Source organism: Mustelus asterias, chromosome 9, assembly GCF_964213995.1.
Source record: "Mustelus asterias chromosome 9, sMusAst1.hap1.1, whole genome shotgun sequence".
Taxonomy (NCBI): Eukaryota; Metazoa; Chordata; class Chondrichthyes; order Carcharhiniformes; family Triakidae; genus Mustelus; species Mustelus asterias.
The window spans coordinates 132,898,961-132,923,159 of record NC_135809.1 but is presented as its reverse complement, the minus strand read 5'-3'; the positions used below and the strand labels follow the sequence as shown (position 1 = coordinate 132,923,159).

Sequence of the window (24,199 nt, the reverse complement as noted above, 5' to 3'; positions counted from 1 at the left end):
ATCCTGGTTAAGCTACCAAACAGGACTATAAGAACATAAGAACTAGGAGCAGGAGTAGGCCACCTGGCCCCCCGAGCCTGCTCCGCCACTCAATAAGATCATGACTGATCTTTTTGTGGACTCAGCTCCACTTACAATAACCCTTAATTGCTTTATTGTTCAAACCTTTATTTATCCTTGCCTTAAAAACATTCAATGAGGTAGACTCAATTGCTTCACTGGGCAGGGAATTCCACAGATTCAAAACCCTTTGTGTGAAGAAGTTCCTTCTCAACTCAGTCTTAAATCTGCTCCCCCTTATTTTGAGGCTATGCCCCCTAGTTCTGGTTTCACCCGCCAGTGGAAACAACCTCTCTGCTTCTATTTTATCTATTCCCTTCATAATCTGATATGTTTCTGTAAGATCTCCCCTCATTCTTCTGAATTCCAATGAGTATGGCCCCAGTCTACTCAGTCTCTCTTCATAAGCCAACCCTCTCAACTCCGGAATCAACCTAGTGAATCTCCTCTGCACCCCCTCCAGTGCCAGTATATCCTTTCTCAAGTAAGGAGACCAAAACTGTACACAGTATTCCAGGTGTGGCCTCACCAGCACCTTATACAGCTGCAACATAACCTCCCTGTTTTTAAACTCCATCCCTCTAGCAATGAAGGACAAAATTCCACTTGCCTTCTTAATTACCTGCTGCATCTGCAAACGAACTTTTTGTGATTCATGCACAAGGACACCCAGGTCCCTCTGCACAGCAGCATGCTGCAATTTTTTACCATTTAAATAATAATCCATTTTGCTGTTATTCCTACCAAAATGGATAACCTCACATTTACCAACATTGTACTCCATCTGCCAGACCCTTGCCCATTCACTTAGACTATCTATATCCCTTTGCAGACTTTCAGCGTCCTCTGCACACTTTGCTCTGCCACTCATCTTAGTGTCATCTGTGAATTTTGACACACTAGACTTGGTCCCCAACTCCAAATCATCTATGTAAATCGTAAACAATTGTGGTCCTAACACTGATCCCTGAGACACACCACTAGTCACTGATCGCCAACCAGAAAAACACCCATTTACTTTACACCCTTTACTTTATGACTATCTGCATGCCAAACAGCATAAGCAGCAAGTAATGGAAAGAGCTAAGCGAAAAATAAAAAATATTAGCAAAACTAGTTGGTGGTATCTGCTCAACAGGTAAAGGTAAGCATGATAATGCGTCAGCATCAGCATGGCACTACTGACTAACGACACTTTATAGCATAAGAATGTACAGATAAGATTGGTGACCAACTTTGCAATTGACTAACAGCTAATGAAGGTTTGCCTTTATATGGCCCAAAAATAGTAGTTAAGGGTCGATGATCAGTCAATAATATGAAATGACAACCATACAAATAATGGTGAAACTTTCATATGTCAAAGAATTCTACTCAATGCTTCTTTTTCTAGCTGAGCCTGGTTAGATTCAGCACTTGTCAGAGTACACAAAGCAAAAGCTATTGGTCATTCTTCGCCTGAAGACATAATATATGAAATGAGTGCCCCTACTCCATAAGGTGAAGCACAGCAAACATGCAGTAATGGTAGCATTGGATTCAAATGAACCAATATTTCAGACTTCTGCAAAGCATCTTTAAAATCCTCATATGTTTTCTCACATTCTGTTGTTCAGTCCCATGACTGTATCACACATAGTAAATTATGCAATGGCTTCAATGAAGGAGCTAAGTAAGGAACACATTTGCCATAATACTTTACTCATTTAGAAGATACTTCAATTGTGTCACATTTGACAGACGTGTTGCTTCCAAAATACCTTCCAGCTTTTAGGTGCTTTGTGTAGGCCTTTACTATCAATAACGTGACCCAAATATTAGACTGATATCTGGAAAAAAAATCACACATTCCTTTCTGGTTACGAGACCATGTGTTTGAAAACATTCCAATGTTGCTTCTAAATTATTCAAGCGCTTCTGTTCAGTGGACCCTGCAATTGGAATATCATCCAGGTAATGCTGTACACCAGAAAGATCACTTAAAATCTGGTCCATCAATTTTTGGAATAGGGCTGGTAACCTTAATAACAAAAAGACCTTCATGAGTAACAATGGTAAACAATGGTTGAGATTCAGTGGCTAAATTCATCTGTAAATATGCTTGTGAATTTCTGCCCACTTGATAACCCAGCAAGCAAATCTTTAATTGAAGGAAACAGGCATTGATCAGCACACACCAGATTTATGATTGTTTTAAAATCATCACAAATATGAACTGAACCATTTAGTTACATGACAGGTACGATGGGGGTAGCCCAGTCACTCATTATAACCAGCTTTGACACACCAGTGTTAAGCCATACTAATTCTTCTTCGACCTCTGGACAAATTGTATATGGCACCACTCCTGCTTTGAGATTTTTGGTTGACAATTCAGTTTTATCTTGAGTTTCACTTGAACTCCCTTTATTGAGCCAAGTGTCTCTTTGAATACATTCTTGCACTTTTCCGAAAGGTGCTGGAGGCCAGTTTTGGCATCAACCAATCTGTTGGCAGCACTCCAGTTAAACTTTATCTTCCCCAACCATGATCTTCCAAATAGAGCTAGAAAATGAACATGGACCACGTGGAGAGGCAACTCCGCTGTTTGACCACTCAACTCTACATTGACCATGATGCAACCTGTTAATGGCACGTTGTCTTCCATGTATATCCTTAAATGCACATCAGCTTTTTTTAAAAGGAAGATGCTACAGCTTTTGCTGGTATGTAGTCTCAGGAATAGTGGTATTATCGCTAGACTATTAATCCAGAAACTCAGCTAATGTTCTGGGGACCTGGGTTCGAATCCCACCATGATGGAAGGGGGAATTTGAATTCAATAAAAAATATCTGGAATTAAGAACCTACTGATGACCATGAAACCATTGTCGATTGTCGGAAAAACCCATCTGGTTCACTAATGTCCCTTAGGGAAGGAAATCTGCCATCCTTACCTGGTCTGGCATACATATGACTCCAGAGCCACAGCAATGTGGTTGACTCTCAACTGCCCTCCAAGGGCAACTAGAGATGGGCAATAAATGCTGGCCAGCCAGCGACGCCCATGTCCCATGAATGAATAAAAAAAATTAAAGGTACAGCAGCACAAGTATCAACCTCCATCCTAATATGTTGTCCATTTAACTTTGGAATCACCCAGAATCTAATTCACCCTGTATGGATAAGACACTCAGTTGGAGCTTTTCATCATACTTATGGACATTTTCTTCTTCACAGCCGTAATTATTTACTTCCATATTGTGAATTTCTTTTGTAGAATGCAACTTATTCTTCTGCTGGAAGGTACCCAGATTCTTCTTCTGAATATTCTTCTCAGGGGAAGCTGGTCTAGCCCAACAAGCTTTAGCAATGTGACCCATTTTGCCACAATTCTTGCATTGACTATTCTTGCTCCAACATACACTTGCTGAATGGCCCATTTTGGCACATCTGTGCCATGGTTGTTGCTGCTTTGACTTTTTGTGGGCAGTTCCCAACTTGTGGATCTTCATTCCTGCATCAAATTGTGAAGCCATTTAAGGCTGGGACAGACAGACTTTTTGGTCTCTCGAGAAACCAAAGGTTATGGGGAATGGGCAGGAAATAGAGTTGAAACCCCGAGTGTATTAAATGGTGAAACAAGTTCATAGGGCCATATGGTCCATTTCTGCTCCCATTTCGTATGTTCTTGTATGTTCTTCAGAACACCGGAAAGAGGCAGGGAACAGGAGATGGAGAAGAAGGAAGACAAAGACTCATTGGAGATGGTTGAAAGCCAAAACCAAGACACAAGAGTTTTTCTTTATTGTGAGTTTATTGACTTGTTCAGTCTCACAACTCTTCTCCCACACACCCAGTGTACCAGCTGTCTCCTATTTATAGATGCTCAATGACAATTAACCTGTTTCGCTTAACCTTAACAATATAATTGCTGTTAAACCTTAACAATGCAATTAGCAAGATATTAACAAGAGGAGAGTGTTCATTCAAACAATGGAGGCTTTCCACACACATGTGGACTGCACTCAGGTTAAAGGCAGACAGTTTCTGCTAACTCCCCAATGCACCAGCACTTCCAACCCCTTTTAACCACTCAGCCGCCCACTGGGAAACCAGCTCATTTTTTGCAGGTAAAATTCCTCTCCACGAGATATATTATCACTGAATTAAATGAGATAGTTGATGCTTTGAAATGAATACTTAGCAATTAGAATAATACGGATAATGTTTTGAATAAACCTCCATTTTTAAAATTCTTTCATTAATTCTTTATCCAGCTTTGCACAACAAAAACTCGCTGACAATGGGCATGAAAAGCAAGACACATTTTCCAAAATGAACTGTGATGGTTTTGAGAAAAGCTGCCAGCCATTTTTCACACTGTGCTCCCTATCAGCTGTACTAACATGACAACTCCCTCCATACTATTATTACCCTCTCAAAGCAGCTTTCAGCCTTCTTACTGAAAAATAACTTCATACTGTCAGGTCACACAACACTAACAACCAAACAGTCAGCTACATTCAAAGCTGACCTTCAAAGACCCCAGAGATAAAAAGCAATGACTGGAATAGCTACTTCAAACATCTGAACAGCAGAAAAAATAATTGGACTGTTTTAGAGAGCTCCTCCAATGCTTACATGACCAGTATGAAATGAGTTTCTCCCCTATCTCCCCCTCAACACACAATGCCCATGAAGCACCACCTTATTTTCTGTCCTGCATCTTGCTCGAACTCTATTTACTCAGCTCTGCGCTTGCCCGCATCCCCTAAAGTATATCTGCTCCATAACTGCACTAACAGCTCTTGCTGAGAACAAATAAGCCTCAAGCACTTTGACCCTCTCTCAAACCTTTCTCTTTACAAAGTTGTTGAATAAGTTCTTGTCCGAAAACCAAACTTTTTAAAAATTCGTTCATGAGATGTAGGCGTCGCTGGCAGCACCGGCATTTATTGCCCATCCCTGAGGGCATTTAGAAGTCAACCACATTACTGTGGATCTGGAGTTACATGTAGGCCAGACCAGGACAGGTAAGGACGGCAGATTTCCTTCCCTAAAGAACATTAGTGAACCAGATGGGTTTTTATGACAGTCGACAATGGTTTCATGGTCATCATTAGACTTTTAATTCCAGATTTTTTTTCATTGAATTCAAATTTCACATCTGCCATGGTGGGATTCGAACTTGGGTCCCAAGAGCATTATCCTGGATCTCTAGATTAGTAAGTCCAGTGACAATACCACTATGCCACCAACTCCCACTTTTTGTGCAAGATTGTATAGTCCAGCTGCCACACAATAATATTGCACTGGTCAAAGTCACAAATTACATTTCCCTTAACTGAAACCATTGCTTACTGCTTTTCCTCATTCTGTTCTGTCTCTTTACCATCTTTCAAATCACCACCCACATAGTTCTCTGCCAACAGCTTTCCTCTCCAGTTCATTTCTCTGATATTGTTCTTTTCTGGTACCTTGCATGCGTGTGACAATGAAGATATTACATTGCATCAAACAGCAACTCCTCTTTTGCCTGCACTTTAGATGTACTTGGAGTCTATCCTTGCTCTCCATGTCTTCACCATCTAGATGCTACCTCATGGCAATGTAATGCGGAAACATGGGGTTTATTTCTACATGTATGTAGTTTACTACAGGGAGAATGGTGCACAAGACTGACTGTCTAATGGATAGGGTGCGCATCGATCATCTTTTTTCACCTTTCCTTTCATACATTCCAAGAGATATACACTGATGAAAACCACCTCTACTTTTTCCATTGATTCAGAAACTGTTGACTTCACCCAACATTAAGATCTAGAAGAGATAAGGATTTGTAAAATCAGCAATATAACAGCGTCATCAGCAAGTTACTACCCAGCTAACATTGCGGCTACAAGGAGATAGTGTCAACACTAGAATGAAAGCATAATTGAGTTAAATGGTCAGTTTACGTTGGCCACTTGAAGTAGGGAAATCAAACAGCAATGGGCAAGGACCAAAGGACCCACTAAGAACGATGCATTAACAACATATATCATATTACTGTCTGAAGGTTTTGTGGAGACACCCCGGATCTGCACATTAGCGCCAATGTAGAAAGCATCTATCTTCATACTCTTAGCTTTCGCTGCAATTTGTAGCATAGCAACATAGGATCATAGGAACAGGAGAAGGTCATTTGCCCCCATTGAGCCTGCTCTGCCTTTCAAATCATGACTCATCATCTACCTCCACACTGTTTTTAATCGCTATCCCCATATCTATTGATGTCACTAGTGTCCAAAGATCTATTGATTTCTGTCTGGTGTAGAGAATTCCAAAGATTCAGTACTGTCTGAGTGAAGAAGTTCCTCCTTATCCCAGTCTTAAATGGCCGACTCCTTATTCCAAGATTTTGTCCGCTGGCTCTAGATTTACCAGCCAGGGGAAACATCCTATCAATGTCCATCTGTCACACCCTGTGAGAATTTTTGTAAGTTTCAATGCGATTACCTCATATTCTTCAAAACTCAAGAGAAGACAGGCTGAGTTTCCTCAATCTCTCCTCATAAGACAATCCTCCATCCCAGGGGTTAGAAACTCATGCTGATGAAGGAGCAGCGCTCTGAAAGCTCGTGCTACCAAATAAACCTGTTGGACTTTAACCTGGTGTTGTGAAACTTCTTACAGGGGTTAGAAAAGGAGGCCAAAACTGTACACAATACTTCAGGTGTGGTCTCACCAAGACACTATACAATTGCAGCAAGACATCTTTGCTCCTGTACTCAAATCTCCTTACAATGAAGGTCAACATACCATTTGTCTTACTGATTGCTTATTGCACCTTTTGGATTCATGAACAAGGTCAGCCAGGTCCCTTTGAACATCATTACTCCCCAACATCTCATCACTTAAGAAATACTCTGCCTCTCAGTTCTTTCTATCAAAGTGGATAACTTCACATCCATTCATATTATATTCCATCTGCTATGTTCTAGCCCATTTTGCCTGTTAAAATCTCCTTGAATCCTGTCGCAACTTACATTCCCATCTTGTTTTGTGTTATAAGCACATAGATTGTGAACAGCTGTGGCTCAGGCACTGACATTTGATGTGATTTGATTTGATTTATTATTGTCACATGTATTAGTTTATAGTGAAAGATATTGTGCACTATACAGACAAAGCATACCATTCATACAGAAGGAAAGGAGAGATTGCAGAATGTAGTATTACAGTCAGAGCTAGGATGTAGAGAAAGTTCAACTTAGGGACCGATTTTACTATTTGGAGTCTAAGGGCCGGATCCAGGCGTAATGCAGATCCGAGCCCGGAATCCTCTTTGCAGCGCGCCCATACGCTTTTTACCGGCTCCAGTCCGATCCGCGCAGTGGGCGGGGCTTAGCGCTGCCAGAACGATCGGAGCTCTGAACTGCGCATGCGCAGTTTGAAAAAAAATCTGAAGCAGCGCGCCCAGGCGCGAAAGAAAAAAACAGCAGAGGGAGCAGAGAGTGAGGGAGGATGGGGGGGAGGATGGACTTGGGAGAATCTTGCAAACTGAAAATAATGTAGCATCTTCTTTGTGCTGCCTAATTATCTATGGGGAAGATAATTAAACTACAGTGTCCTAGTGAGCAATTAGTGACCTGTATAATACATTTATGATCTGTAACTGGATTGTTGATGTCCCTGTAGCCATGAGCCAGGTGCTCAAATGTTCAGAGCCCTGTGGTGAACCTGGAAGAATTGTCCCCGTAGTGGAACTTGGTTGGAAATAAGATTCAAGGAGATTACTAAATCTGGGAAATCAACCGTAGTGAAAAGAAGTTTGTATTGGCAACTCTTCTCTCACATTCCATGGCAGATGTGCCCCTTATTATGAATGTGATTTGCATGGGCAACATTGGGTGCAGCTAATCTGCCTCTGGAGCAGCCTTGGATCCTTTCTTTCATCTTGTTTTCATCTGAACATTGCACAGAATTAGAGGAATTCCCTTTGGAAGATAATGTCAAAATTATAATCGCAGGAACTAAAAACCTGACAGTCAAAAATTTGGGAAAATATTTTATTTTGAAATATTTTCCCAAATTTTTGACTGTCAGGTTCTTAGTTCCTGCGATTATAATTTCGACATTATCTTCCAAAGGGAATTCCTCTAATTCTGTGCAATGTTCAGATGAAAACAAGATGAAAGAAAGGATCCAAGGCTGCTCCAGAGGCAGATTAGCTGCACCCAACGTTGCCCATGCAAATCACATTCATAAGTAGGGGCACATCTACCATGGAATGTGAGAGAAGAGTTGCCAATACAAACTTCTTTTCACTATGGTTGATTTCTCAGATTTAGTAATCTCCTTGAATCTTATTTCCAACCAAGTTCCACCACGGGGACAATTCTTCCAAGTTCACCACATGACTCTGAACATTTGAGCACCTGGCTCATGGCTACAGGGACATCAACAATCCAGTTACAGATCACAAATGTATTATACAGGTCACTAATTGCTCACTAGGACACTGTAGTTTAATTACCTTTCCCATAGATAATTAGGCAGCACAAAGAAGATGCTACATTATTTTCAATTTGCAAGATTCTCCCAAGTCCATCCTCCCCCCCATCCTCCCTCCCCCAACCAGAGATCCATCTGAGCCCGCCCCCCTCATCCGGCGGACACCAGTGGAAGGCCAGGAAGGTGCTGCAGGCTCTCGAAGGACTGCAGGTCGGAAGGCTGGTGGAGGGAGACCAGCGATTGAGGTAGGTTGGGGGTGTGCTCTGCCGAGGGGGCCTGCCTCCCAGGGAGGTCTGATCCTGGGGGGGGGGGGCGGCTTGTCTGCCGGGGGGGGGGGGGGGGGGTCTGCCTCCCAGGGGGGTCTGATCCTGGGAGTGGGGAGTGGGGGTCTGTTGGAGGGGCCTGCCTCCCAGGGGGGTCTGATCCGGGGGGTGGGGGGGTCTGCCGGGGTGGTTAGCAGGGGGGGTCTGCGAAGGATGGTCGAGGAGGATGGGCTTCAGCGGTTCCCCTGCAGAATAGAAATCCGCTTCGGATTTTTATTCTGCAGATCGCCTACAGCGCGGATCCGTAACGGACCAGAAGATGGTAAAGTGGGATTTGGCGGTACAGTTGGGCGCGCGGTTCATTAAGTCGATTTAAATACATTAGCATGCATTTAAATCGTCAGGCCACCCGATTCAGGTGCGGACCGGACCTGCACCCGAATCGGGTGTCGGTAAAGGCGCGATCTGCTCGGATTCGGGTGCAGATCGTGTTAAAGGCCCGACGCCCAACTTTACCGCGATTTCGCGCCCAAATGTTTGGTAAAATCGGGCCCTTAGTGCGAGGTAGATCCATTCAAAAGTCTGATGGCAGAAGGAAAGAAGCTGTTCTTGAGTCAGTTGGTACGTGACCTCAGACTTTTGTATCTATTTCTCAATAGTAGAAGGTGGAAGAGAGAATGTCCGGGGTGCGTGGGGTCCTTGATTATGCTGGCTGCTTTTCCGAAGCAGCGGGAAGTGTAGACGGAGTCAATGGATGGGAGGCAGGTTTGCGTGATGGATTGGGCTACATTCACAACCTTTTGTAGTTTCTTGTGATCTTGGGCAGAGCAGGAGCCATACCAAGCTATGATACACCCAGAAAGAATGCTTTCTATGCTGCATCTGTAAAAGTTGGTGAGATTTGTAGCTGACATGCCAAATTTCCTTAGTTTTCTGAGAAAGTGGAGGCGTTGGTGGGCTTTCTTAACTTGCGGCACCCCATTAACCACAGCCTGCCAACCTGAGAATGCCCCATTTATTTCTACCCAGTTTTCTGTCTGTTAACCAATTCTGAATCCATATAGAGATCATGCACTTAGACACTGCAAAGTAAAGCTTTCGCCTCACAAACTGCCTTCCTTTTAAAGTAATTGCTCATTGATAATATGTAAAATACAAAAGACCAAGGAAGATGTCTTCAATTTACTACAAATCTTGAAGCTGTAACATTTCACCTCCCTGAATGCTAATTAGAACATGGAACACAGTCAGAACTAATACCCATATAGATGTAACTTTAGCTCATGTTGAAAGAGTATTGAAGATAAAGGCTGGTTTGCAACATACTCTGAGGAAATGGTTCCAGTCACTAAAACAAAGTACACAGCATATACATTGAGCATGGAATGAATTCCTCTCCTGAGGAGGGGAGTTGATCTTAGAGCAGTGAAAGGCTAATTACACTGAACAGCAGGGGACTGTACTCAATCTTACCAGCTAGATCTGTGTGAAGGTAAAAACAGCCTTTGAAAATGAAAAGCTAAGAGGGATGTAGGCTGAATAAAGAAAGCAATAAGTCCTTCAGTCAAGAGCTGTGCACCCTTCAAATCCCTCAATGACATCAGCACAGGCAAAGCCAAATCGATGCAATGCTGGATGGAACACTTTAATATTGGGAAACTGCTGTTTGAAGCCGTATTAACGAGAACCTGCAGACTTCAGGCAGTCATGCTGCATTCATAAATGAGCTCGAAAAGGCAGTCATCATCTTAGTATTTGAAGAAAAGGTGAAATTCTAGCTGGAATCCTGAACCCCAAAGGGGTGCTTATATCTAAATGTCTGCACAATGTCTTGCTTGCCCACCAGAGAGTAAAGAAGCATTTCAAGGCATGAAAGATGTACAAAAATCGAGGAAATTGGAGAGGCTGCAACAAAAGTTGGGGATTTTCTTTCCTCGGTGTTGCTGTCAAGGCACTCACATGGGCTATTCTTGGTAGCTTGAAGGTCTCAAGGAATGAGTTCATCCAGACAGCTTATGGGCCAGGAGATAAATGATTAACATGGTCTTTCAACTAAAGGAACTGCAAGGGAAGTGTTAAGGGCAGGGAAATCCTCTTTATAGTGTTAGGGCCCTGGATCAGAATTCCAAAATACATTAGGACGCCAGACTAGACCCCAACAATTTATATTTCCAACAAATGAAGCAGCTTAACTATTACCCATTTGAACAATATTTAACCACGAAAAGAAAAAATACTCTATTTCTAACTTATCACTATTTCAGTTCCAAATTGGCAACATCTTTCTTACAAACTCAAAAACCATTTTAAATAAAGTTAGCAACCATTAATATATTTGTTATAATGAGTGTAAACAGCCTTGAAGCTTTCAGAGAGTGTTTGTGGAGAGAGCAACTTGCAGATCTCTGACTTTAAACAAACCCTAGCCAGAAATTAAAACTGTTTTTTTTCTACTACATGCCAAGCTCCTCCCATGAACCATGTGAAGACCCTGTCAATCTAAATCCACCTTCCATTCCTTTAACCAAAAACTCCTTTTCTTTTTGCAATCTAAAGTGAATTTGTTCTCTCTTAACTAAAGACTACATGGCTAAAATGATTAATTACCCTGCTTTCCTAGAATCTGAGCTACATTCCCTCCAGACATATTGCTAACCTGTAGAAAAAAACTGAACTTTAAAACAGTCCCCTCAAACATATATGTACAATACACTGTCATCACAACATGGCCTTCATAAGTCATGAAAAGGCTTTTGATCTGGTCAACAGAAAGGGCTGTTTCAATATTGGAGAGAATTGGTTTTCTTGCATTTCCCTTAGTATGATTCTATTCTTGTATGATGACATAAAGGCTACAATGAAAGCAATCAATTAAATAGCTCAGTAATCTAAAGAGGTTTTGGTACCCACATTCTTTGGTGCATTCCTCTCTCTGCTATTCCATGATCTTTTATCAGCTAATGCCAAAGATAAGTTACTCCATCCAATGTCAGATGGAAAACTCCTCAAATGTCATAACAGACGCTGAAATGAGTTTCCAATCACATATCCATACCATCACTAAGACTGTCTATCGCCAACTCCATAAATCACCGACTTCACCCCTGCTTCAGATCAGCCCCTGCTGAAACCATCATCCATGTGTTACCTCGAGGCTTGGTTATCCCAAAGCACGCCTGGATGGCCTCCCACTTTCTGCCCTTTGCAAATTTGAAACCATCCAAAATCCTACTGCCCGTGTCTTTACTCGGACTCAGTCTTATTCACCTAAGCCTGTTCTAACTGATCTACACTGGTTCCCAGTCAAGCAACACCTTGATTTTAAAATTCTCATCATTGTTTTTGAATCTTGCCCTCACCCCTTCCTACCTCTTTAATCTCCACCAGCCCTGTAACACATTGTGTTATCTCCACTGCTCTAATTCAGACCATTTGAGCATCTACAATGCTAATCGCTCCACCACAATTGGTGCTGAGCTGCCAAGGAACTATTATCGCTCTGGAATTTCTTCCCTAAAACTTCTCTGCCACGCTACCTCTCTTTCCTCCTTTCAGCCACCCCTTAAAGTCTACATCTTTGGTCATTTGCCCTGACTTCTACTTAAATGGGGCAGCATGGTGTCACAGTGGTTAGCGCTGCTGCCTCACAGCGCCAGGGACCTGAGTTCAATTCCCGCCTTAGGTCACAGTCTATGTGGAGTCTGCATGTTCTCCCCATGTCTGCGTGGGTTTCCTCCGGGTGCTTCGGTTTCCTCCCACTGTCCAAAAGACGTGCTGGTTAGGGTGCATTGGCCGTGCTAAATTCTCCCTCAGTGTACCTGAACAGGCGCCGGAGTGTGGCGACTAGGGGAATTTCGCAGTAACATCATTGCAGTGTTAATCTAGGCCTACTTGTGACTCATAAATAAACTTTACTTTTAACTGGTTTGGTGCCAAAATTTGCTTTACGATACTCCTCTGAAATACCCTGGAATGTTTAATATGTTAATAACATATACGAGGCTATATAAATACGAGTTGTTAATATTGCGTGTCCAACAGCAAATGGAAGGCATTCAGAATTTCTGTTAGCAGAAATACATGTTTCCTTTTTTGCTTACATTTGAAGTAAGTGGCACAAAGTCCAGTGTGATGGATTTCCACATCAACAGAGTGCTTACTTGGGGAATTTGGTGCAGTGAGGGAAGAGGTGTTTTGGTCTTTCACGAAACAAGTAGTGGTGCGAGAGAGGGAGTGAGAGACAGCAAAACTGGAGAGCCGGGGAGCAGAAACAGTAATTAGAGAAGCAGGGAGGTGGTTGGTTGGAGAGCTTTAAGGTTTATTTTCGCCTCCAAACTAGGATATTTGGTAGGAGCAGGAAAGTATACGGACTGCTTGAAATGTATAGCTTTCCTGGTTAAAAAGCTTCATGTCATTACAAATAGTTACTGAATCATGATTTTAATTAAATAAATAAATAAAGCTGGTCTAGGATATGGCAGAGCAGGTTGTGTGTCTGGATTGCAGAATGTGAGAGTTTACTATCCCAAACAAAAACATCTGCAAGAGTTATTTCCATCTCAAATCTCTCCTGCTCAGTCATTGGGCTGGAGTGCGAGTTGGAGAAATTTGTGTAATACAAAGGAGAGGGAGGAGTTTCTGGACAGTTTTATCCAGAATACAGTCACACCTCAGAGGACAAAACTGGTTCAGGATAGGAAGGGGTTTAGGACAGGTTGGGGAGGCGGTCCCACAGACACTGATCCTGTCAAAACAGGTACGATGTACCTGTGAGGACAAGGAAAAGATCGCTAAAGAAAGGCTGCTACAATGCAGACCATCAAACGGATCAGAAGGTTGTTTGTTCACAGAGGGTGGTGGGGGAAACATGGCAGAAAGAACAGAATTGAAATGTAGCAGTAATAGTGGGCTCTTATAATTAGGGGATAGATAGCATTCCTTGCAGCTGAGGAGAAGAATCGTGCAGGGTGTGTTGCCTACCCATGCTATGATGAAGGATATCTCACAGGGGCTGGAGAGCAATTTGGAAAGCGAGGGAGTAAATTGTCTTCAACCATTTGTGCACATATGTGCCCCCAGATCCCTCGGCTTCTGCACCCCTTTAGAATGATATATTTTATTTTATATGTGTTTCTTCTCACCATGATTGAATATAAGTGTCACACTTAAGCTGCAACAACTGTTTCCTTCGTCCACAAGTTACAGAAAATCTGCATCCAACAACAAATGTTCCACTAGTGACAGCATCTCTCCCAGTGAATGGAAACCTAAACTGAAACAAATGATTCCCGTGCTCTGAGCCATGGCAGCTGCAGGTCAGGTCACGTCTTTGTCAATTGGCATCCTTTTAGCATCGTTATGCCAGAGTTCTAAAACTGGCGGGTACACTGCTTCCAATCGCCATGCTGACCAGGGCGCCAGTGTGGGGGTAATCTGGAAGCTTTCACATGTTGCACAGATGGTGACGTCAGCCGGTCAGGCTAATTTAATGTACGTTCTGCCAATTTGGAACATGAATTTGTTGTTAAATGTTGATTTTCTACAACTTGTGGGTGAAGGAAAGCACTTGTTAAAGTGGAAGCATTGCAAGTGTGCGCTGCCATGGCAACACAAGACACATAAATAATTCTACAAATGGCTGCAGCGTGCACTGGGCAACATTTCTCAGGCAGTAAACGGGATGAAGGGATTATCCTTCGAGGAAAGTTTAGACTGGTTGGCCCTGTAACCATTGCAATTTAGAAAGATGGCAGTTGATTTTATTGAAACATATATAAGGCCCTGGGGGGATTTGACAGAGTGGAGGCTGGAGAAGATGGAACAGGGGGGACACAGTTTATAAACAAGGAATCTTCTATTTAAGGCGGAGATTAGGAGAATGGTTTTCTCTCAGACGTTTGTGAGTCTATGGAATTCTCTTCCCCAGAGAGCAGTGGAGGCTGGGTCATTGAATAGCTGGATAAATCTTTGATTGATAAGGGAGTCAAAAGGCATACGGGCTACACAGGAAAGTAGAATTGAGGTTACAATCAGATCAGCCATAATCTCATCAAACAGCAGGGCAGACTCGAGGGGCCGAATGTTCACATCGATGCTGTATACGATGTTGAACACAACGTCTACTCGATGCATGCCCTAAACACTCAGCTGTATGAGGACCGCTTTTCTCCATTCACTATCATAATAGGACAGCCATCCAATTTGCAAGTGAGGTGCTTTAGATTACTCAGGTCTGTTCTTGGAGGAGTGTTAGTGACGTATTTGAAAGAGGTATTGCTGCATCTTGACAGAGAGGTCACAATAATTTTCTGCTGTCTGTGTGTTCGTAAGCAACTCTAGTCAGTCAATTTCTCCAAAGTCCTTATCCCATCACCATGCTCCCCCATTTCTGACTGCATCTGCGAAATCCCATCGCAACATCCTCTTTGGCCAAAATCCTGAAATAGAAACCACCTACAAAATGCCTTTCCGTGGCAACATATTCAGTAATACATGCAACACCAAACTATTCACTCTGTTAAGGGTGCATTTCCTTATGCAGTGCTAACTAGTAGCTGCAGCATGGCTGCTGGAAGGGTGACTTTCACTTGAAAGACTGCAGACGACCTTGCCGGACATCTTTTTTTAATTCGTTCATGGGATGTGTGCGTCGCTGGCTGGGCAAGTATTTATTGCCCGTCCCAGAGGGCATTTGAGAGTCAACCACATTGTTGTCGACCTGGAGTCACATTGTGGGCCAGACCAGGTAAGGACAACAGATTTCCTTCCCTCAAGGACATTAGTGAACCAGATGGGTTTTTACTACAATCAACAATGGTTTTGTGGTCATTAGTAGGTTCTTAGTTCCAGATTTTTATTGAATTCAAATTTCAGCATCTGTCATGGGGGGATTCGAATCCCAGGTCCCCCAGAGCATTATTGGGGGTCTCTGGATTACAAGTCATGCGATGATACCACTAGGTCACCGCCTCCCCCTCTAGATAAGCATGATCAGTAGTGTACACTGCCCCATCAAAGTCTGCATTCTGAGTTCCCTGCAGCAGAACCCGGCTACAACTCCACCTTATAAAGAGCAGATAGGGGTGCTGTCCTTTCCCCCAGCCTGACTGCAGCCAACAGTGCTCAGGCTACTTCACGGCACACAGACTCTGGCTGTGTAAACTGTCCTTGCTGCATCTGAATCTCATCGAAAATGTGAAATTCCAAGGATAGAAAAATGTCACAGCACGTTATGTCATGAGCATGAAAAGTACATGACATAACTACTAAAATATGCACCTATATGGCAAGTGGCAGCTGAAATGTGAACTTGCCAATACTGAGTGCATGGTGCACAAAAATCAGACTAATGGGCAGAACACATATCCATTTCTTATTAACACAAAGCAAACAGAACCAGGTCTGCATCGTAAATGAGTTAGAAATGTACACTGTCTGTATATTCCTTTCATGTTTCACTACTTTCGAGATTACTTCATTCCTCTTTCTCTACATCATAAATTTAAAGCAACTGATTTTGTGGCGGCAGATATCCAGGAGCATTCTTTATCACTGTCAAAAACACAGGGGGTGATTCTCCCATGCCGCTGCGCTAATTATTGAACGAGGCAGGCTAGGAAGATCGCGTGTGGGCCGTTTCGCGGGATTCACGCATGCGTTCCCGCTGCGCGCGCATCTCCGAGCACCGGATATCTGGCACGGTCGGGACCACGCTGGAAACCGGCGGGAACAGCAGGTAATTGATTTAAATCTTATTTTAATCTTATTTAAATGTGATTATCGGGCCCGGGACTGAAGTCTCTGGGCCCACTAGCATCTCCCACCCCGCCAGTACAATTTCATTCCGGTGGGGTTCAGACTGGCTCCCCACTTTCAGGGAACTAGCGGGATAACCTCGCTGGAGTGAAGGGGGAGCAATAGGGTTCCCCCCCAGGGGGTCGGGCAGCGGAGAGGGTGGTGCCCCCTGGGCATGGGTACCTTGGTACTGCCAGCCTGTGCCCCCAGGCACTGCCCAAGGAGCAAAGTGCCCAGTCCCAGGGAACACCTTGGAACTGCCAAGGGGGTGGGGACAAGGGGCGGGGCCTTCTGGGGGTGAGAGGGTCCCACTGCCACTCTGCATGGAGATTGGTTGGGACTGGAGGGAGGCCAGTGATCAGAGTGGGCTGGGGGTGCAGGTGGTCTGGCAGGGGCGGGGGGGGGGGGGGGGGGGTGAGGGGGGGACTGCCTCCTGGGGGGGGCGGTCTGTCGGGGGAGGGGGGACTGCCTCCTGAAGGGGCAGGTGTGTCTGTTGGGGAGCAGGTCTGTGCCGGGGGGGGGGGGGGGGGGGGGGGGGATCATTACTGTTGGGGTTGGGGGGGGGGTGGCTGGAGATCGGGGTGCTCCGAGACAGGGGAGGGGTCAGGACTGGCCCGCGAGTGGATGGGGGAGCCGCGATTGGGCTGCGGAGGGCGGGGGCGGGGGGGGGGGGGGGGGGTGGGGGTGGGAGGGCAGCACTGCGAGGGTCCCGGGCTGGCCAGTGATCGAGTTGGCCAGCAAACTGCAGGCTGGCATTTCAGGGCCACTGCGCATGCGCAGAGTTCTGGAACTGTCCGACTCCGGCGTGAATAGGCCCCGCCCCCCCGAGCTTTTAATGATATTCACAATTGTGACCTCTGCATTGCACAGAGTGTGGAGGATTCGAGTCTGAACTCCCCCTGAATAAACAATCATGATTTACATCAGCTTTCCCACAAATTGATCACTTAGAACCTTTTTGGGAGAATCGCCCCCACACTGTGCAATTCTTGTTCTTCTGAATGTTTATTTTGTTCAAAGCTCTGGTGGCACAATCGAACAAAGATAAACTGGAAATCCAGCATTGGCAGCGATCTTTGTTGCGGGTTTTCAATGACAAACAAATTCCAACAGAGAATCTCTCAACTAGTCAGTGTAATTATTACTTGAATGCTGAGATTACAAATTCATCACTTTCGTTAAGAGATGTCGGCCTGGATTAGTTGGATGGGGGGGGGTTCAGAGGGTGGTTCTTGTTTTTCATCATCTGAAGAATCGGCGGGTCTCCGACTGCCCGAAGGCCAACTGACACTCCAATGAGCATCAATTGGCCACAGATGGGACCTCCGCCCCTTGTCTGGGCTTCCCCACAGAGGTTCAATCTTCTTGCTGGCCTAAAAACTGAAGCTGGGCAGGAAATAGCCCTTCAGTGGCCATTATTCCCATCTGAGGCCTTGCTCCCACCCCCCTGCCAGCATTTGGTTGGAGTTGGTGGGAACCCAGAGAGAAGCCCATCACTTCCATTTCAATTTCACTCTCCCCCACTATCCTGCACCAGTGGCTGCTGTTTTGTTTGACAAAACAGTTAGTGGCAGAAACTATTAGCTGAAAGCATTCGGGTCTGCCAACTCATAGTAACTTCCCTGACATGAACACTCTGAGCCTCAGGCAACTGCTGTCTGCTAGATGGAGAACATCCAGTTTTAAAAATGCCTAACCTCTTAGTAAGAGACCTGCATCAGTTTGCTGGCACATAGAATCATAGAATCCCTTCAGTGCAGAAGGAGGCCATTCAGCCCACCGTGTCTGCACCTACCAAAATCCCACCCTGACCCTATTCCCATAACCTGCTAATCTCCCTGGCACTAGGGTCAATTTAGCATGGCCAATGCACCTAACCAGCCCGTCTTTCGGACTCTGGGAGGAAACCGGAGCACCCGGAGGAAACCCACGCAGATACGGGGAGAACATGCAAAATCCACACAAACAGTGACCTGAAGCCAGAATTGAACTCAGGTCCCTGGCGCTGTGAGGCAGAAGTGCTAACCACTGTGCCACCGTACCACCCATGTGAATAATCTGATCCTTCAATCCCAACCCGCCAACCAAGGACTGCTGGACCGTATGCACTGGTCGCTGACTGTAGCCTCTCGCCCAATGTCCACTCAGGCACCCTGGTCAGGGAGTCAGTTTTCTTCTGTCATTCTATCATTCCTGGCAGGGACTGCAGCTATCCCTGCACCACTTCTGAAACTAAATGTCTCTGCTTCTCTTCACGATGTGGAGATGCCGGCGTTGGACTGGGGTAAACACAGTAAGGACCACTGCCAATGTGCTGTTAGACTCCTTACTCTCTTCTTCACTCCCTGCTTTCAGATCCTATCTAAACCATCACATTCTCAAGGGCAATTAGGGATGGGCAATAAATGTTGGCCGAGCAAAAGACAGCCCAAACTCTGAAAGAATGGACAAAAAAATAGCCTCTTTGATCAATATCAATCAGGGCTTTTGAATTCCCTCACAAAGAATGAACATGTCCTTTTCTTTGTGTGAAACAATTACAGCTGTAATTCTGTGCCAATCAAGATGCGGTATTTGAGTGTCGGATTGTGAGCATCTAGTTTCAGCATCCAGAAATCTTGTCATATCCAACCCAGCCAACTGCAGAATGGATTTCCCTCTTCTCTGACTCCATAACGTCTCTGCTTCCGCTTTAGTTGTGTCACTATCACAGATTAATATCTGAATACTGCCAACATTTATATACATAATGCCAGCTAACCAGACATGGGCGTCATGGTAGCACAGTGGTTAGTACTGCTGCCTAACAGCGCCAGGAACCCGGGTTCAATTCCGGCCTCGGTCACTGTCTGTGTGGAGTTTGCACATTCTCCCTGTGTCTGCGTGGGTTTCCTCCGGGTGCTCCGGTTTCCTCCCACAGTCCAAAAATGTGGGGGTTAAGTGGATTGACCTTGCTAAATTACCCCTCAGTGTCAGGCGGATTAGCTAGGGTAAACACATGGGGTTACGGGAATAGGGCCTGGATGGGATTTTTGTCGGTGCCAAATGGCCTCCTTCTGCACTGTAGGGATTCGATGAGATGGTTGTCCTGACAATGGAAATTTATAAATGGAAATAATGTACAGATGGGTCTTGAAGATTGCCAGTGATGGGGCTGTGACTATTTCCTTTGCAGCTCATTCCATTGTGGGATTGTCCTTGGAAAGAAAGTTTGTTGATACACGGTACCAGAAGCAAATGGTCTTTGTAGTTTGTGTGGATGACTACCTTGTGTCTTTTCATTGCCAGGGCACACCAGGCACTTGTTTCTGCCAATTCCCACCAATCTATTCCATATTTTATTGAACATGGACAGTCTATTTTTCTCCCCCTTTTGCTGTCGTGATTCCCATTCCAGATCTTTGATGAAGGATGTGACACGAGTGTATTTCCCAACCTGATTCGTGCAGAACCATGCAGCATGTCTTTGGATCGCTTCAATCTTATTTTCTTTATCAGACTCAACCTCGGAAGAGCATTCTAAAGCTGCATTGACGTGATGTTTTGGTTTACATTTTCCACACGGGCCATCCTGGGGGCCTTCCGAATTCCAGTGCCAATTAATATCGACAACTGAACTGGGGACAATGTTTGTCGTGTCGGGTTGATGCCTCTTAGGATCTGGGTTCAGACCTATTTGCCAGAGGACCTTCACAACAAGCAGATTTCCATTGCTTCAGTCTGTGGCTTTGAATGGAGACACAGAGCCCAACACAATTTTCTTGAATTTTACAAGAATGGAAAGTGTTTTATTAACCTGGAGATGTTTTAATCTATCACTGTAGTATTGCAAATAATGTGCATTTTCCAGTTAAGTAAACTCAATGAATGTATAAACAAACAGTTGTTATATTTGCAGCCTTCTATTAAAACATGTATTTTCTATGGAAAGAACATGTCAATTGAACGCCAGCGCCCTTTACCTGGGAACAGTAGAAACAACAAGGGGCATCACAAAAGTTCACCCTTTCCACCTCAGACCCCCTAATTACTCCTGCTTAACCTTTCACCCCCTGGCTACTGGAACAATGGAAAGATCTGTTGATGCATGAAATTGTTTCCCTCCTAATCAGGTTTTACTTCCTGAAACATGTAAAACAGCATGCACTAAACAAACCATCAAGCATTCAGAGATGTGTGCTGAGATTAATGTACACTGGCAATTCCTCCTTCAATGCACTTCTTGTTAGCTCACGAACAACATCTTTTTGAGAGTTGTCAGATACTTACTTTAAAAGAAAGAAACTCACTTGTCCTTCAACAAACTATTCATTTCAAACGGAATTGCAATGACATCAGAGTATCAGAATATTTTCAGAAGCTTATGGCCACAAAATTCAGCTCCGTCGCGCTGTTGGAGCCAATACTACAGCGGTCGGAGGACCTCTAAATGATGCAGGCATTGCTTCATGTAGACCCTTATCGTGCTCCCTGCTGGGAATGGCATTAGCACGGTGTATCATGCATGCGCCGGATGCTTGTGCTATGTGAAGGTTATGATGTCAAACAGGCTTTCAGGCTGATTTCACACGTTTTTGTCAATGTTACATTGTGTTAAGGTTAAGGATAAACAGGTGGATGGTATTGATTGATTAAGTAGCACGGGTGCATATAAAGAGGGACTTACTCAGGAACATCATAATTTAGCTTGCTAAGTTTCTATCACAACTTTTGCTTTTAGTTACAGTGACCCTTTAGGGTGCTGTCAATGTGTTAATTAGTCAATTTGTTTGTTTGATATACTCAAAAGATTATGAAGAGGAAGGGGGTGGCGGCGGTTAGTTCGGTTGGGTAGATCCTAGTGTCTGGTTCAGATTAACAGCAATAGCACGGGTTCAATTAAGATTCCAGTTAGAGTTGGATCCTGCCTCCTTACCCTGCCCCTCAGAGTGGAAGGCAACGGAAAACCAACACTGACAAAATCTAACAAGAAAATGGCTCAGAATATATTATCAGCAGAAATGAGCCAAGGATCTGCCTTTGGGCAGAGTATCCATAAATGAAGGAGTTTCCAACTTAAACACATAAAGAGGGAATTACCTAAGGCCGTGCTAGTCTGAAAACGCCTGATCTTGTCTGATCTCAAGACTTAGCAGACTTAGGGGCCTGCTTAGTATTGGATGGGAGACTGCTTGAGAATACCAGATGCAGTAGGCTTGGCGTGGACAGCTGAGTTAAAGTTAAAGTTTATTTATTAGTCACAAGTAAGGCTTACATTAACACTGCAATGAAGTTACTGTGGGGGTTGTTTATCCCACCTGCCTCTCTTCTGTGGTTACCTCCACAACCAGATGTCCCTGGAGAGGGAGCACATGGTGTCCAGCAGTACATCTGATGTCCACTGGGCACCACAGGGGCTGGAGTACATTATCATTTCCGGAAATGTTACTTTAATTTGATCACTTTCCACTAAAGTTTTTGTACACCTTTAAGGGGTTGTTAAGTAGTTCACTTTGCCGTGTTTTAGTTTACTGAAATGAGTATAAAGAAGGCTTGCTGGCTGGTGAATAGATAGGAAACAGACATACATAATGCTGCATTCTGTAAATAAAGGAACTATCAAGAGAAGGGTTTGTGGAGTTTCGAGCTTGGGAGCACCGATAAGTTCTGCAAACTTCACAGTGCAAGTCCAGCAAATGTCATTCATTAACTCATCATCTGTTTAGCTGCAAGTGGGATTTTATTTTTAATGAATTCTTTCTTGGAATGTGGGCGTCACTGGCATTTGTTTTCCATCCATAATAAATGAGCGGCTTGCTGGGCCACTTCAGAGGGCAGTTAAGCATCAACCACATCGCTGTGGCTCTGGATGCAGGCCACATCCACTAAAGATGGCAGATTTCCTTCGCCAAAAGGACATTAATGAACCAGATGGGTTTTTATGATAGTTGACTGAGACTAGCTTTCAATTCCAGATTTATTAATTGAATTTAAATTTCGTCAGCTGCCGTGGTGGGATTTGAACCTGTGTTCTCAGAGCATTAGGCTGGGTCTCTGTGTTACTATTCCAGTGACATTACCACTATGCCAACGTCAGTACTCCTGCAATTTTCTTTGCAAGTATTGTAGCGTTTTCTTGGAGTGGATCTGGTGACTTGCTGATCTTTAGAGAGTTGCTGCATTCCAGCATGGAGTTCTGAGGAGTTTAAACCCTGTCCAACGAATGTCCGCTCCAGTCCAGTAAGTGAAGTCCCTCTGAATCTGCAACATGGCAGGGAAATGGAATTGAGTCTGCCCAGCGAGGAAGCTCTGACCACAGGGAAGAGAGAAAGGGTTCTCTATTGAAGGCCCAATCTCCCGCACCCACACCCGCCCCCCCTCCAACCCCCAGGGTTTTCAGGGAGTATTCCTCCTACATCTCCCTCAGCCAGCGGCAATGCTAGAGACACCTGCAATTCACCAAGAAGGTGGTCACAGAACTTCCCCACTCCTTTAACAGAATGTACAGCCACACAGCAAGGCCAACAGCCATCAAAATCTCTAACACCCTCAACGTCTACGCAGCCAGATCCTGTCAGGTGGGAACACTCAACATAATAAACTTATCTCAGTCCACCATCCAACGCTGTATTTGAGGGGGACAGAATCTGTTAGCAAGAGGAGACTTCATTATTTTCTTTCGAACTAGACAGAAGCAAGATGAGTGGACATATGGCTTTGCCAGGATAGTGGGAATCTCAATGACATAAAGAAACTTTGGCAGCACACACTTGCCTTCTTGCCTTCTTGTCAGGATTGGGAGGTGGGGATCTCCAAGTCCCAATAAACCTCAAAGTTTCCGCACATGTGAAGACTGAAAGCGGGCACTTAGTGCCCTCAAGGTATACCAGCAACCAGTTTAAGATAATCAGTCAAGCTCCTAGCATGGCTCACTTATGCTTGTTAGAAGTGACTTACATTCATCCATAGGGACTTGTTGTCTGCAAATGAAAGGAATATGTTCAAGCCTTGTGCTTGTTGACTTACCCCGAAGATTGGGGAGCCTATAGTTACACGTTGCTTTTTCCATGACAACACCTCAGTCAATAAGAGTTGACCTGCCAACGATTCAGCACCCCTTTTCTCCTGTGGTATAAATTGTTGTGATTGTTTGAAATTTGACATTCTTGCATTTGCTGAATGCAAAATGACCAATTCTCTCTTCATAAACATAGCCAATTTCTCCAGAGATAATCAACAGCAGCTTTCTGACTATCAATGCCACCCCCACTTTAAGATCGCGCTGGACTAAACGCCACAATCCTGGAAATCTGGAAGCAGCTGAAAATTGCTTGCTGCCTGCCTCGATGGCTGATTCTGAACTGTAACCTACCCCCACCACCCCCCTCCCGCCCCCCCCCCCCACCCCACCCCCAACAACCTCCCCAGCCCAAAAACAAAACAAACCAATTTTAATCCCAATGCTTACTGAGTTGGTTCAGATTATACTGGAGCTGAAAACATTTTCTCGAAGTTTATTGATTTGTGACATAGCTGAAAGAATAAACTTTATGTTATCCAGTATTCTATTGGCCAAAATTCAGAATTTGTGGTAGCTCGACCTTTTTTAAAAGCCAGTCCCTTTC

The 24,199-nt window shown here is 44.3% G+C and overlaps 1 protein-coding gene across 1 annotated transcript in view; it reads right to left on the bottom strand.

Moving 5' to 3' along the window:
• cstpp1 (centriolar satellite-associated tubulin polyglutamylase complex regulator 1) overlaps window positions 1-24,199 on the bottom strand; it is a 285,867-nt gene that overhangs the window by 164,841 nt on the left and 96,827 nt on the right. The window lies entirely within an intron of this gene.